The 17,320-nt window shown below is 38.8% G+C and overlaps 1 long non-coding RNA gene across 1 annotated transcript; it reads right to left on the bottom strand.

Moving 5' to 3' along the window:
* Nucleotides 1–200: 200 nt before the first annotated feature.
* LOC125902434 (uncharacterized) lies at nt 201–16,538 on the bottom strand. The gene is made up of 3 exons (XR_007451096.1): nt 16,457–16,538; nt 15,512–15,675; nt 201–461 (listed from the first exon to the last, which is right to left on the bottom strand). It is a non-coding gene; the product is annotated as an uncharacterized LOC125902434 (long non-coding RNA).
* Nucleotides 16,539–17,320: the final 782 nt, after the last annotated feature.

The raw sequence follows: 17,320 nt of genomic DNA, 5'->3' as shown, positions 1-17,320 counted from the left end.
CTTGTGCTTAAATTGGGAACAAGGGGAGGCAGAGAGTGACTCAACTGGTGGTCCAGCAGCTGCATCCCACCACTGAACTCAGACATGTGGCTGCATCCATGTATCTCTGTGCATTTATAAACTTGTATCTGTATTACTGCTTTTAAAAGTGTGCATGTGTATGTGTGTGCTCACTGAACAAAAGGTAAACTTACCAGGATCCCGGCAAACTGCTTCTCTTCCATCCTTCAGGACCTTGTCGGCAAAGATCCCCTGCTGCCGTCTCTCTGCCTCTGCTGCCTCTCTCTCTCTCTGGGGATGGACTCGTCTGCCTCTCGCTATCAGAGTTTGAAATTTTCTGAGGTGGCGTTCGCTCAAGTGTCTCAGTCCCCCTCGTGCCTCTTCTGCGTTGTTTGCGAGTGTAGCTGGAGTGGCGTCGCTGCTTTGTGTTAATTCTGCCCTAATCCAGAAACTTTTCTATGCTGTGAAAAGAACATGTGACAGGCAGAGGGGGGTGGAGGGAGGGGGAGGAGTGGGGAAGGGGGAGGCAAGGCAACACTTTTTTAGTTACTTGTCCCCTTGGCCACGTTCAAAACAATTCCTCAGTCTCTGTACACGACCTGCTTTGAGGTAAAAAATAAAATTCAAAACACACAAAATCAACTGTTTGCACCTTCAGTATACTCAGATTGGTGGGAATTAAACTTCTAAGGAATCTGTTAGAAAGGATGCAGAGGGAGAATTTAGAAAACATGTAGTAACAGATTTGCATTTTGTAGCAAAGCAGCTGCCATAACAAAGTGCTCTTTTGTGTAAAGAGATTAACTGTTAGGGGAACGTTTAGACTGCCCACTGACTACTGCTGTATGACAGCCAAACTGCAAAAGAACACTCAAAAACAGCCTGGATTTGGAAGAAGGTGGCAGAAAATACTTGAATTGATTGAGTAAAATGTATCTGAAATGTTCATGTTGGCGAGTTACTTCAAATTTTTTGGATTTGATGAGTACTTTTTGTTCTATCACAGTAAATATTTAACCGCTGATGAATATGATTGTTAAAAATAACTTGTGAGATAATACTATAATAATGCATGCATTATTTTTTGAAGATATTACTTATTTGCACTGACATTTAATCAAAAATAATCAGTGGAGGCTGGTCTTGAGAAACTCAGAAACTCACTATAGGATAAAGCGCAATGTTAAAACTTAACTAATGATTATTCTCATTACTGATTGATCTATTAATTCTGGCTGGGTAATATCTCAACATATATCAATACTGTGATATGAGACTCGCAAGTGTTATCTTTTCCTGGTTTTAAAAACGGCATTACAGTAAAGTCATGTAATTTTCTGAAAATTGCCAAACTATTCTGGCTGTTCTATTATTGCCTTTACCCTTTTAGTCATTAATACTGATGATTATTTATCAAATATTAATCAATCACTAATAATTCAGTATTGTTACAATATCAGTAGGATTTGGTTGAAAATATCTTGATATTTGATTTTCTCAGAATCACCCAACCCTGCTCTCCATTAATTGTTTTAAACAAATGTCAGAAAATAATGAAAAAATGCATAACACAATATTTCTGGTGTTGAACCAACAGTCTGAAACCCAAACACATTCAGTTTACAGTGATATAATACAAATAAAAGCAACAAATGCTCACACTGAAGAAACTGGTAGGTGTTTTGCTGGGAAAACTACTTAACACTTAATCCGTTATCAAAATAGTTGCCACTGATTAATTAATTTAATTACATTTCAGTTGATCGACTAACTTAATAAACAATTAATTGTTTCAGATTCCAAACTTTTTTTAATCATCTGATTACATAACTTCATTGGCGCTAATAGACTGCAGTTCTTAGTCAAGTTAAGCCGTCATGTGGAGGCTGGAGCGTGTGTCAAATACTGTAACTCTGCAGCATGTCTCCCTCCATCTGACCCTTACTGACTCAGTGAATAAAAAGCCTAGACAGTGAACTAAAAGCATCCTGGCAAAAGAAGAGGAAAAAGTAGCCAAATATAGCTACCATTCAGCGTTACAAATACACAAACACACACATGCACACACTCATGTACAGGAGCCTACAGGGACTCAAAAATGCCCCGGGACATCCATCATACACAGCACGCTGCACATTGATAAAAAGATGACTAAGAAACAGAACTAGGTTAAAAACTGAACCTTACCATCCATGTTATGATGTTTGAAGAAAAAAAAACATGTAAAAGGGAAATACCAACTTCTACATCAGAAAACAGGAAACCAGCTCGGCAGTGAGAAACCAACTGGTGTGAAGACTGAAGTCTGTGATCAAGTCACAGTGCTCTGACTCTATCCCACTGGTTGACTCTACTAATGTATGTAAACAAGGCAAGAGTTGAGCCAAGCCCACTGGGCCATCCCAGGAGGAGTGGCAGTAAGAAATTAAATGAAACTAACTCTGAGACCTGACATGTCTGTTGGTTTATGAGGGATGTTCCCAGGCAAACAAGTAGCCTTCAAGCACAGACTTTATAATTGACACTGACATAAAGGTCCAATTAATGATGGAGAAAGAATACTGAGATATTAAGCCACATGCAATATGTGAGTTAGTTAATACTTTTAATCATTGTGGGCAGCTTTGAAATGTGAGGCTGATTTTCTCTACTTTAAATCATTTTCAATTGAACATATTTAGTTTTGGGCTGTTTTTCATAGGCTGAATGACGAAAAGGTTGCAGCTCTATTAGTAACTACATCATTAATAAACTTTGGTAAAATGCAAAAGAAGAGAGACACTGCTCATACAGCAGCGTGCGTAACACGAGGAGCACAGGAGGTGTAGCAGCTTGGAAACAGGTTTTGGTTGTGGATGATTCAGGCATGCGTAATGGTGCTGCAGATGGCACACGCATACCAGTCTTGACCTAACACCAATCAACCAAGGATGACAGGAGGCGGGTCTGGAATAGACTGTGCTTACAAAGCTTTAATTTGAAACAGAATTCCAACACCTTATCTTGTACTACCTACGGCCAAAGTAAGAGTAAGTAACCTCTTAGAGAGTCCTGTGGTAACAATACGTTACTGGCCCCTGCAGACCCTTGTTCCTCACTCTCTCTTTTGTCCACATCACCCAGCCCTACTATGTAGCCTAGATATAAACAGCTCATTCTACTTTACCAAAAACACAATGATTATTATGTTCAGGTGATTATACACTAAAGAAAACATACTTATTGTACTTAATTCAATTTCTGCCAATATATCCCCCTAAATCCTACACACTGGTCCTTTAAGACCCTCATCATGTCTACTGATATGGTCCTTTAGCCTGTATGTTCCCAAATAGGCTACATTTTCAATCAAATCAGCACTAACCAGTTAACACAGTAGGTTTTCAGCCACTCTGCTCAGTTGGTAATCCAGCCTAGCACTGTCTCATTTACACCCCCCTTCCATTCTTAAGGCCAGATGAGGTTCATAGGGTGGAAAAAAAAAATTCAAAGTGCTTCAAGGTGAGGAAAACACAAACATCTTGTGATGCATATGTACGTCTCTGAGCAAATATCATGTGATATTCGATATGCCAATAGGCAAACTGTATCTCAGCAAACTGCTAACCTAATCAACAGTCTAATTAGTTTTTTATGAGGCTGCTTTTCAAGGGTAATTACATTTTTTTGTTTTTTTGAGAGATATGCGAGTAGAATGTAATGAAGGCAATTAAGAAACTATGAATAAGGACAAGTTTCTTAATCAATGAAAAACATAAGTAAATGATCGATGAATAAGTGGTTTAATTGCTGTGGCTAATGAAAATGTACTGATACTGCACATTTTTAGCTACACTAGTGCCTGTCTACAGGGATGACGTAGTCTTTCCGTCCAGTCGGTCAACCACTTCGGTCAGGATTAAAAACATCTTAGAAACTATTGCATGGATTGCCTTAGAATAACAGACAATCTTGGCTCCATGACATTGGATTCTGATAAACTCAACAATGTTGTGAGTGTTTCTCTAGCAGGCTGGTATTTTGTGGTTTTTCAGTTAAATGTCTCAACAACTATTGGATGGATTGTCACACACTGATAATCAACTCAGGATGAACTGTAAAAACTTTGGTGATGCCCTGACTTTTCATCTAGCACCATAATCAGGTCAATGATTACATTTTTCCAGTGCTTTGGTTAATAAAATACCTGCAAAACTAATGACACTCTCACCAGCTGTATTTTTTATTTGATGGTGATTAGCAAATGTTAGCATGATTACATGCTTAACTATAATGATAAGCACAGTGAACATTGTAACTGCTAAAAATCAGCATGTTCACATTGTCATTGTGAGTATGGTAGCATACTAGGAGTTCAGTAAGTGACAGACAACTAAAATAGAGGTGAAAGAACTAGTGACTATTGTAAAGTCAAAAGTCACTAAGGTCGTTCAAGGTATTTTTCACGTCCTGCTAAAACAATGCTCTTTTCTCAAGCTAAAACAATGTGTAAATGAAGTTACCCCCCTAACAAAGCTTTAGTTTAGGGTATTTTAAGGTCAGCCCTATTGACCTTGGCCATGCAATAGAACTATGGAAACATTAGCTTTCTGTTGGTCAGAAGAAATGGGAGGAGGCCACATAGTTACACATTAACCATCATGACCATATCTTTGTTAGGGCCCCATTTTCTGGGGACAGGATGATCTTTTAAGCCAAAGAACTGCAAATTACGAGGCACACACCTGAAAAACAATTAATTTGGTTGTTTATTAATTTTGCTGAACCATCTTTGAGGCAAAAAAAAAAACGAGCTGAGGTGAAGACACACAAGAGGGACTCATTAATTAGTTTCCTTTAACTAAAATACAGATGCAACACCAGCCTTCTTTGCTCACACAAGTCATGGATGCTGTCCTCGATTTTCACTCCACATCTACACGGGAGAAGCATGGGGTCCCTGTGTACAACACAGTGGGTTCAAGACAAAATAGCATCCATTATTGCTATTTACAATGCATCATATTATTGGGCTTGCAAATCAGCTGTGTCTATTATCACTAATGTCAATATGCAGTGGTATGATTGGGACTCTGCAAGCTCTGTTTTGTCAGGATAGACAGCCTCTTCCTTACACTGTGCACAGAAAGGTAAATATGACTTAGAAATCGTGACGGCACTCAAAGCAGCACTAACTATGCTTTATGGACCTTTGTTCAGCACCCAATAAATAGAGCCCACAAACTATGCATCACTTAGGACGACTGAAAAAAATAGGAATTCTTACAATAAGGCAATGGCATTGGGAATGACAAGATATGGGATTTTAATATGAAGTGCACAAATCAGGATGTTTTTTGAATAGTGGCATTCATATGACAGACGCATTGGAAAGGGAGGAGTGTTGCAAAAACACAATCTATAGTCCATCAGTGAAAGAAAAACCTCCAGCACTGTGGACTGCCAAGACAACCGAGTTAAAATCACTGTGCTAATACTGCAGCGATAATGTAAATAGAGCGGAGCAAACCTTTTCAAAGGCATATTCTGATGAAATTCAATGAATAGATTCTGCCACAACAGAAACACACACAAGCATGCACAAACTCAAGCAGGGGTCGACCTCTCGTTATTGAAATGGAGACCTTGGCTCAGCAACAACAACAGGGACAATAAAAATCAAGCATACCATCGCAATTACAACAAATACCTCCCACAGTATTGCTCAAACTGGGGTAACAAAGGGAAGATAGCTCTCAAGTCTAGAGAATTTTTGGGGGCATAATAAGACATCACTCCAACCCGGGTAATCATCTTATTGCATGTCTGAATAGCAAAGAGGAACACCTTCTCCTTTCTTGTTTTGTTTGATCATACTGCTCAGGATTGTTTTGGGATGACTTTTAATTGCAGAGGAAATCTGTGTGTCAGCCTTTGCAAGAGGTTTATCTTGGTTAGTGCTCTATGCCTTAGGGTCAAGAGCTGGTCAGTTTGCTTAAATGCCTAACCTAATGCTGATAAGTTCAGTTATAAAGTGATATTTATTCATTCACTCAGAGTTCTTAAACCTGTGATCCATTAGGAAAAGTAATGTCTAAATACTTGCATTAGAATAAAGTGTGCTAGTGCATTTTGCTAATGAGTAGCTAAAAAATTAACAGACAGCTGAAGCCCCTTTTCATTAACTGATATTTTAATATAAACAATGGGTCAAATAATTGTGTACCGGGAAAGGTGTTACTTTTAGTGACGAACCCACAAAGAACTAGGTTGGAACTCGGAGAGCAAGGACCTGCGTCAAGTCCAAATGTTCTATCCTGTCCAGAGTAGTGTCGGGCAGAAGCATAACACCCACCTCAGGTTACCCCCAAGGTCACCCTGGTGAGTATGATCTAACCCCTGTTTACATTATTAGCTCTGTCAGCCCTATTGCCATTGTTTGCTTTTCACTGTGACCACCACTTCTGCTCAGCCACCTCCATGTTTGCTTGTGACGTCCAAGGTGACAAGGCAAGGCCTTTACCATGAATGACGAATATTGCAAGTTCAACAAAGCTGAAAAATAATGTGCGCATCTGTCTCATGTTTGGGACCCATTACAGAATGTAATGGTTTTCCCTTTGGCCCATGTTACACCCTTGCACCAAGTTACATAAAAATCTGGCAAGTCATTTTTTCATAATCCTTCTGACAGACAAACAAACAGATGACAAACCGAACCGAAAACATGACAGCTCTGGCTGAGGTAATTACTGTCCAACTCTGCAGTTCCCCTTCATTCTACAGAGTGTTTTAATGTCTTTCAGCTCACTGTTTTGATTTTAACTCTTGCAACTGGTTTGATTGAGTCTCACTGCTCTCATCAGTATCTTTTCAACCAACAACTGGCGGCTGTTTTAAGCAAAAAAAAAAAAGCTCTGATGAACCCACTGACAAAACATTCTTATCACATCTATGCCTTCAGGTTACTTCTTATCACTAGTCACAAAGAAATTTATGAAGTTAACATATCCCCAGACCATCCAACCAAGTTACATTCCAATTGTATTTCCAACACTTAAGAAGCATTGCAAACTAAGCATACCCACAATCCAAAAGTACTTTTTGGCTTGCAAGTTACAAATATTGCAGTCTATCAAGATTTTCTGGTCAATCCAAGAAGGACAAATAAATAAAACAGAATAGGCCATATTATAACACAAAGTGTAACTAATATGCTATTGATTACATTAAAGTAATGAAAATTATAAAATCATGCAGATGAAATCACATCCCATTGTTCCACCAGAGCTTAACTGTGCTGCTGACATTACTTTTAGCAGTGTGTAACTTAGAATTTACCTTCCAACTCAACTTCAAAGAACTTCAAAGCTCATCTGTAGCTAAAAAGCCAGACTAGCTCTCATTCTGTCAAACAACGTTGGACAACTCTGAATTACTTCATCATCACTGTGAAAAATGGTCATTATATTTAAACATAGCATTACATTTAGCGACTATGTTGTTTTTTTCCTCATGATTATAAGTGGAAAAGAACTGCTTGTTAGTTGGGTGTGACATTCAAACTGAAGATATCAGATATGGTCTGGAAGGATCCTGTTGAGAGGTCTTAGCTGCCACTTTGGCTGCCAAGCTAACAATTAACATTAGCTAACGTCTAGTTTTGCAGACTGGCAAAACACACTGCAACAGATCTCTGAGTCTTCCTGACTTCCCCATTAAACTACATACCATATTTAAAGCTTTAATAATATGAATATATATTTAATTTAAATACTGACTCTATAGGCCTTTTTCTCAGCAGACATTTTAACTTGTCATAGCAGGGGAAGAGCACAGGTGGAACTAATCGATTTAACGATGGCTGTGTTACATTTGAGTGTCCTCCTAAATCAGGCTATGACGAGCATGTATTATGCAGACCCTGACGGACACATTATCATAAAAGTCTTAAATAACACTTTTTCTTTGTGAGACATGTCAAACTGTCTGCTATGAGAAAGGCATACAGATTACAGGCAGCTGTTTCCAGTTCTGATAAACCCAGTGTGCGCTACCTGCCCAGCACCCAACAACAGAGGCAAAGTTAGCAACTGACATTAAGCTAGCTAAACAAAGTCATGATTTGACAAGCTACAGAGACCAATATTACCCTCAGGGTTGGTGAAAACCAAACTAGAGCTAAAAGGAGAGTGAATATTGGACTTACTTATGTCAGGGGACCAAAAAGATGTCAAGTGTTGCTCCATGTTCGTCTGAGTAGGGAAATGCTAGCTTACATGCTAGCTAACATTTACAGAACTTTTTAGCGTGGTGTGTAAACTTGCTGACGCTGAGTTCTTCTTTGCTCAAGAGGCCCAAAAATAAGAATACTACAAAATAAACAACTTTAACATGCAACATGATATCCTCCCTCATGTCTCCTCTCTTCCAGCAAAATGCTGGCTTTCAGCTTGAGATGTATCCCACAGTTCATTGGAAAGTGAGGTCATAGGCTATGAGTTGTAGATGCATTGGCTATGACTAAGAAACTTACATTACAAATGTGAATAGAGTCAGGCTAGCTAGTATTTATGTTGCGCTAGGCTAAACATATATATATATATATATATATATATATATATATATATATATATATATATAATATAAGTGAAATGCAAGAAAGGTAAGAGTAGCTTTAACAGTTTTATATTGGGTAATAATTGTTCTCAATCTGGGAATAAATTGATTGCCTGCCTCTTTAATCTTCATATTGTGACATAAACCCTGTGATGACTTTGATTTTTTTGGTCAAACTCGTTAAAAATAAGCCTGGAGATAACACCACTCTCACTACTGCACACTGTGTCCCTGTTTTATCAGACACTGTTGAAGAAAAAGTTCATACTGCTACAATATATTATACTACATTTCCTTCAGGAGTTGGTGGAGACCAAATCAGAGCTGAAAGTGTGTATGTAGGCTATTGGACTTACATCTGCTAGGTTGATGGAAACATGACTCCAAATAAATGCTTATGTTTCTCTGTAACTGCTGGATGCATAAATAGGCAACTGCTTATTAACATCTTTATTCTGTGATAATATGCCAATGTTGTGATTGCTGTGTCCAAGTGACAAAGCAATCAATTATTGTATGTTAAAGGAATGATTAACATCATTAACTTAACCATATATTTTAACTGTTCTATTTACAATGCTTTCTGTCACAGCAACACGACACAAGAGCCTGGAAAACACAAATACAGCAAAGAGACACCCAACATGCAGCTAAATGATACATTTAGTAAATATGGGTAAGCAGGTGCTGCCTTGACTCTTTTAGAAAAGAGATACCTCTTGAGTGAGTCTACAGTGCAGCAAGACTATTGCTTTTAACACAGTGCTTTTATTATTGCAACCTTGTAGGCATGTCTCCAGGTTATGTCAGTCTTTGCAAAAAAAAGTAAATATGGTTGGCTGTTTCCCCAAAAAAATCCTTTCTTTGTAGGCAAGGTCTTAAGTTAGTTACTAAAAATCTTCCGCTTTGAGTTTTGGTTCACTGTTGATAAAAAATAAAATATTTTGCCAGGCCTTTTCCACAGCTGACATTTTAACTTGTCATAGTTGGAAAGGCACTTGTGTTAGCCTACTAATGACATTAACAACGGCTCTGTTTTGTTCAAGTGTCCCACTAAGCCGTAACAGTGTGACATTCAAACAGCATGCACAATAAAAAGACCCTGAAACTGAAGCAGCTAAATGGAATACTCCTGTTCTTTTCCTACTCTGACATGAACAAATGTCTTCCATGAAAAGGTCAGTGCAGGCGGTTGTAGTCAATAGTCTGCTGCTAAGCTGTCAAAGAGAGCAGTCCACTTGCCAATTGTCCACACATGCATTATTTCACAGAACACACACATCCATAAAGATTAAAGCTAAATGAAGATCTGAATATGGAATGAAATGCATTCTTAATTACGTGCATGTATACAGAATAATAAATGCTTATTATTGTTTTGTTTTAGCCCACTATTTACTGATATCTGCAATGACCCAAGGAAGAACACAAAGCTTTCTCAAAAAATATTTTTTGGTAAATGTACCAATTTCTATTGATACTGTAAGCCACTTAAAGGGATAGGATTTTTGTAGTGGGGTTGTATAAGGTACTTATTTCAGTCAGCTAGAAAAAGGCACACCTAAAAAATATATATATATCAGTTTTAGTGTATGCTGTATTTAGAGCATTTTCTCCACTGACACTAAAACTTCTCTATACTCTTTAAAGCCAGACCTGGTTGACAAAAACAGTAAATTTACCAAACAGAACACAGGCGTTGCCTCTACTGCTGCCTCGATCAGAAGCTTGTTTGTGTTATTGTGTGACTTTGGTGTTTTAAAGAGTTAGTTCAGATTCACCAAAATGATACAGTAACACAAACACACTACAATCAAGGCAGTGGTAGGCGAGAAACTCCCATGTTTTGAGAGGTAAAATTACTGTTTTTGTCAGTGGAGTCTGGTGGCTTTAAGGAGAGCATATATACCTCAGTTTCTGTTCAATGGATGTCTGACAGCAAGGTAAAGCAGTGAAAATATTCTCAATATAGCACACTCTCAAACTGACATTGATTTTTCAGGTGTCTGAAATACGTTTTGTTGCTGCCCCTGTTCACAGCAGTTCATTTCTTAGCTTCAGTGGCGGTACTCCATTTGCTTCTCCCAACTGGGGGCTTGCCGACCTACAACTGCTGTAGCTTATATATTGACTATGGATAAGTACCTCAAACAATTCCACTTCCAAAAAATCCACAGTTTTAATTGAATGACCATTTCCTCCATTTAAAAAATATCATTTTTTTTATTATATATAAAATACTTGTACCTAACAGTGTACATTTTGATAAATCAATTATAATTAAAACATCAAATAAAAAAATGAACATTTGTAAGATGTTTAAAAGGTGTAGCATTCATTCTCTATACATTATTAATATTATTTTTTTAGAAGAGCAGAGAAAAAAAACAAATGTACCTGCTTGCTGCTCTATTGTTCACTCCACAGGTGATTTTTTTCCTTCCTTTTTGTCATGACAAAAGGCAGATTTTAGGTTCTGCATGTGTCATGCTCTTTCACATGAGCAGAGGCAGAGCACTGGCAGGGTAACCAGACTGGGTAGTTTTCATGACAGTACCTTGACTCAGCTTGTGAACAAAATCCACCTGATGTTCCATCACTGAAACATGCTAGAGATGTTGATACTGCACTCCTGAACAAATAGCAAACAGCTGAGCCCAACTATGCTATGGGGCCCCCCAGTGGTCACAGCATGTACACCCATCCCGTTCTCTCTAACCATTTCCCTGTATCCTTCTCTCCTCACAGTAGGGTTCAACAGATAGCTTTCATGCATATCACAGCAGCACCATCGCCATGTTAAACTTTGAAGATTTGTGATCAAAGCACCCGTCTATTAAGCAGAGAAATCTATGGCATTACAACTAACTCAGATATATAACTGGACTCACACAGTATCTGGGAATTCCATCAGCCCAGACACGTCTGGACTATAGCCTCACAAAAATAACAATGAAATATCTCAGAGCCTACTATGAAAACTGTCTGATACAAGCCATGGGAAGGTTTCAACACAATAAATATTACAAATATGCTATGGTGCAGATACAACACATTCCTCAGTATACTTTTACAAAATTGTACGTTTCAGCATCCATAAATAATCTTTTATACCACACACATTTAAAGCTGGCCAGCCTGGTCCTGCTAAGAATTTTGACCATATTCAACGATTCTGTCACACCCCATATATATGTCCAATAATGCCAATGTTTTAGATATGGAAGTAGACTGTCCTTTGTATAGTAGAGGTGTCAAGTTTGGGGAGGTGAATAGACATTGTCCATGTCCAAAATTCAAGCTGGACAACCAGATGTGCATACCGCCTCAGACAACCAACTACTGTTGGCCATTATCAGCTGCGGCTGAGAACCTTCCAGGCTCTAAACCAACTGTTTTTATGAAACCTTTAATCTGCATTAACTGATTTTAGACACTCTGAGGGAGCAAAACAAACACAACACTGACATATGAACACCTTAAGATGAAGCATTTTAGGGTACGGTCACACATGAGCGAAAGCAGGCAAGCCTGGTGAGGCGATATTCGTGCTTGTGAATGTGGGCAATGCCTGACATCAGCTAACAAGCTAGTTTGCTAATAAATACCAAATTTTAACTGTCCATTTTCCATTTACTTACAAACCATGCCTGTCTCCCAATTCACTGCCAGCCACGAGGCACCTCTCACGTGGGCAGTTTGTATTTTTCATGGCCAATATCATACAATAACAGCTGATTAAACACGGCAACAATCAATGTCTCCTCCACACATACTTCTTTGCTATTGGTTGAGGTTGCACCTTCGCCAGTCAAACTTCACCACAGTTGAACTCAGTGCAATGTAAAGATGTGAATTTGCTTTGCCAATAAAACTGAATGTTTTATTTGCCCTTTTGTTTGCATAAAATGGAAGAGATCGGCAGGCGGATATTTGCCAGTGTTAATATCACTCATTGGTGACCGTGCCCTTAATTATGGTAAATTTGATAACAAATATTTGCACATCCAGCAGACACAGAATGATCTGAACATTCATTTGGAGTCATGTGTCTGTTCACCTGAGGAATGCAAGTTCAACATTCACCCTCCTTTTAGCTCTGTTTTGGTCTGCATCAACACAGAAAGACATCTGGCACTGTTACAGCTGTTAAATGCTCTGCTATGTTCACCAGCTGGATGCTAACCTTGTCTTTCTGCAGTTCGGTGCTATGCAGTCAGAGATTTTGCACTGAAAAGTTTGAAGACAGCTGCCTTCTGCTGCTAGAAGCAGGGTTGATGGGTGAGTGAAGCAAAACAATATATGTGCAGCCATAAAACCAAAACAATGTGCTAAACAGCCCTGAAGTTCCCCATACAGCTGGAGGCAACCACAGCTTCCAGTAATAATTATTTGCTTCTTTGTCAGTACAAGCGCCATCTTTCATCATGCATGGAGTAATTTCATAAAAAAAACAAAAATATTGATTAGTGTAGCTTAGATCTACCTTTGATTGTATTTTACTGGTCATAACCTCTCTATATCCCTATTACCAAATTTCAGTAACCTTACAGTCCAAAAAGTCAAATATGCTCTGAGGTCACAGAGGATGTAAGGCCCTGAGGCTGCAGGGTGAGGAAGACGAATCTGAATCACCTGAATATATCTCTTAGAACTTCACTACCTATAATTTTAATCTGATGACAACACCCTGAGGTGGAAGTGAGGCACTCTATCATTTTGCCACTCACTTCCCCTGACTTTCTCTGCAGAGCACCTCTCTATTAATCAATAAGCTGGCAGGTGATGTCGCCGGCCTCTGATGTCTGATGATTCAAATTCTGTGTGTGATAATTTCAGTCATAGTTGAAAAGGCATCAAATGAGACCTTTGTCACAGCTGTAGGTGGTGTAGATTCTCTCCCTGCTTTTTCTTCAGAGACCCCATGGCTGAGTTTCTTCTATTGTCAGTACCCGACCTGAACCTACATATTGAACCAATATGAGCTTTGCTGGGTGAGAAGTGCAGCAAGGAGAACTGGTGACGGATCTGTTCCTCAGCCATCTGCTGCTTAACCTAACCTCAAACGAAAATCTGCTGTTGATCTGAGTGACTTAAAGACAAACTGAAGAGAATAATTTCCAGTTGCAAGACTGTTAAATTTTTTAGTCCAGCAACAAGTACTGATACTTACCTCCCTGTCCTTTCGACATGCGCAGAATTGTGTTACCTACAGATACCGCCTAAGGAAAGCAAACAGAACCTCTGAGGCTGGATGAAAGAAAGGCCCTCCTGTGTGTGGATAAGGATATGGTGGGACGGGGGTGGTGTGTGCATGTGTGCATGTGTCGGGGGCTGGGGTTGCTGCCATTCATGCATGCACAACTTCTGTTGACATACCCTACTTTTACCATTCAGTCCAGTGGCCAATTTGGTTATGTCACAAGAATACAGCTGAAATGTATAGAACATATTAATAAGAATCACTTTCATTATCAATTAGTCAGCCAGCTATTTTCTTGATTAATAATTAAAAGACAGTAAATAGCAAAAAACAAAAGCTTACCATTTCCCTTGTTGTGTCTGACCAAGAAACCAAAACCCCCCCAAAATTCCAATTTTAAATGATATAAAAATGGGAAACTTTGAGTAGCTGGATATAGTGACTTTTTGATGTTTTTTCTTAAAAATGTATCAATCCACTAATTTCTTCAGCTCTAATGATTGCTTTGAAAGTACAAAGAAATGAAACAGGGTCACTTTAAAACACATAACACATAATAAAGCAATGGCCATATTAGCTCTCGCTATGATTCCAGATTATTTATATTATTTTATATATTGATTAGAGCCTGACTGGTAAATTGTCCAGACCAATAGGCTGTATTGACTGATAATAATCAAGATCCTTATGAGAAATATAAGTTAAAGGTTAGGGTTATCAATAGGAGGATGCACTAATCCAACACACAGGATCTGTATTGGCACAGATAGCGACAAATGTGGTGTTGAATTACATATTTCCTTTTATCTGCCTTTTATAATAAAAATAAATAATATACTTAAATATATTTAGAGGTAATCAGTTATATTTTGGACTGGTCTGAGGACCCTTTCCTGACTTTTTTTCCGTTTTGGTGCTCCATAAATGAAATTGATTATGTGAGGTCAAAAGAAATTTAAAAGGAAAAAGAGAAAGGAAAAAAACACATTCACACATTCAATCTAAATGTATGTCTCAGAATCAGTATTGGGAGCAAAAGTGGGTTCAGTTCATCTCTATTTATGTTATGTATTATGTCAAATAAAACTAGTAACGTTCACCAAATGTTGATATGGACATGTTTGTCTTAAAAAGTCCATTATCTATCTGGCTATAATACTGATGTAATTCTAGACAGATTATCAATCAAATTTAGTAAATTCTCCATCACATCTATATCAGATTTTAGGGTCCCTATAAAGGAGGTTTTGTGGTGAATTGTCTATATGCAAGGTCTGCTTAAGATACATAATATCTCATATGTGAAAATCAACTCTTTTCCGTGACAGGAAGTGTTTGTTTCAACACGGAAATCCCCAACCTTCATCTCAACCCCCATCTCACTCTTCTTTCACATAAGCAGTCACAACACGGAGGTGGGGGAGACCACGAGCAGTGCCACGTGGTTCTGACTGCTCAGATAAAATAACTGCTTTACTACTTTGCGTCAAAATATTGAATGTCCACTTCATGGACACGTGTTGAATGTTTTTTTGTTTTTTTTTCTAATAGCTAGATCATTCTGACACCTTCACAGCCTCATCATCAAACTTATAGCTGCTTGTTAAGTAGTATATAATGACATCATAGCCCATTATTCAGTCAGAAAGCAGAACATTAAGAATAAAACGCATCAAAGTGTCTCCCTCTTATATAAAGGTGCTGTCTTACCGTGCAGGTGACCTCTCGTCTTCAGCCCTGACTGTGCTGGTTCATAAGTTGGGGCTTCTTTCCGCCAATATTGCCTTATTGGATGTTGCATCACCTTGGTCTTCCCTCCCTCTTCGGTCACAGCCGGGCCAACAACTTCTCCTTAAGCCCCTCCTTTATCAACTCTAAAAAAGGCGGGGGGTAAGCAACATGTGAGGGCTCCCTGTGTGGTGACACACAACCTGTCAGAGACACTCGGTGCTGAGGGCTGTTCTATCAATCTGTCTCCCCGTTGGCTTATTCAGAGAAGCTGCCACTAAGATGTGCTCAAGTATTTCTTAATTATAGGTAAAAGTAATTAAGTGCCAACTGTAATTCTGCATGAAATAAAAACCTTGATGAGGCGACTTAAACTTAAGAGCCACACACACAGTGATATTATGGGAGTAATTAAATAACGATATCCTATTATACAGGTTTTACCGGCAGTGACGCTCCTTACACAAATAACACATTTTAGTGTTCGTGTGAAGCTCCACGTGTTCAGTGGATGAATGAATGCATGTGTTGCTCATTCTTTTGTTATAAGCATGCCGCAACGATCCCTCACAGAGACCCTGGTGATTGGGGCTTTGTGGTGTGTGAGTGTGTGTGTGTTTGCAGGCAGTTTGCAAGCAGTGCAATCAGATGTGATTGCGTCTGATATCCTCTATTTACAGTGTGCTTTGATGATAATGCGAATGCTCTTACAGCCCAGTGACAAGGCAGAGGTAATGAGTCAATGCGATGCTCCAGACAGGTGTGGTAGCCTCGGCTACAGTGTGCCACTGTGCTGATAGATGATGCATGGAAGCTTCGGGGCGTCCACACGGAAGATAATAGAGAAATGTGTGACGGATGACAGATGCAGCCGAGGAATGGATGATGGCACTCCGGAGGTTTTGGGCATGCAGATGCAGGCTTTACCTTGTTCTTTATTTTGGACCGATCAGGTTGTAGGGCTGCTGGGGAAGGCGGCGGAGGAGGAGACACGCATGCAGGCGCGGTGATGGTCAGAGGCTGGCTGGGGGTGAGAGGAGGGAGGTGAGGGGTTTACACATTTTGGGGTGGCAATCAGAAAATTTTGCGCTAGCTCAAATGCTTTAATTGCCCACAAAATCTAATGGTAACTCATTAGAAAATGTGTCACAATATTTAAATGTATCCTTAATTCCCTTAAGATTGGAAAAAAAGTCATTTAAAGTACATTTTTGAAAGGACACCGCAAAGGTTTATGACACCCTCCAAACAAATTGTGTTATTAAAAAATAGACAAATTCCTTCTCACAGCCCTGGTTTCTTTCCAGTATTGGAACTAGTTGCTTCTTTTAATATGTAACATAAAACAACATATTATATTGCAAAAAGCTTTGTCTTTAGGGACCCTTACCACCATTCAGATCTGAAATTGTAATCAGCTGTAACAGTAAAATGCTGCTTGCGCATTAATGCATCATTATGAACACTCTAATGGTGTCATATAGAACAAAACATGAGTTACAGGGGCAATTTTTCCCCACTGGGATGGGAACATAATGCTATTTTAAAGTAGATGTATTTTACAGTATAATGAATTGCTACTTTTACTCAAAGGCTCTAAATACTTCTTCTACAGTTGTCTCCCTAACCTTGAGCAGATTTTTTTGAGGATGTAATAGCAATGTGCTACAAGTTTAACTCTAAATAAATATACAATCCAATTGCAAAAAGAGTCACTGAAGCTTTAAAGACAAGTTTTGTATCAGAAAGTGAAAATACGTAGAGGCAAGGGCATGGGGAATCTTGGTCAAA

Source organism: Epinephelus fuscoguttatus, linkage group LG15, assembly GCF_011397635.1.
Source record: "Epinephelus fuscoguttatus linkage group LG15, E.fuscoguttatus.final_Chr_v1".
Classification (NCBI taxonomy): Eukaryota; Metazoa; Chordata; class Actinopteri; order Perciformes; family Serranidae; genus Epinephelus; species Epinephelus fuscoguttatus.
The sequence above is the reverse complement of the archived record's forward strand: the minus strand, read 5'-3'. Positions and strand labels throughout refer to the sequence as shown.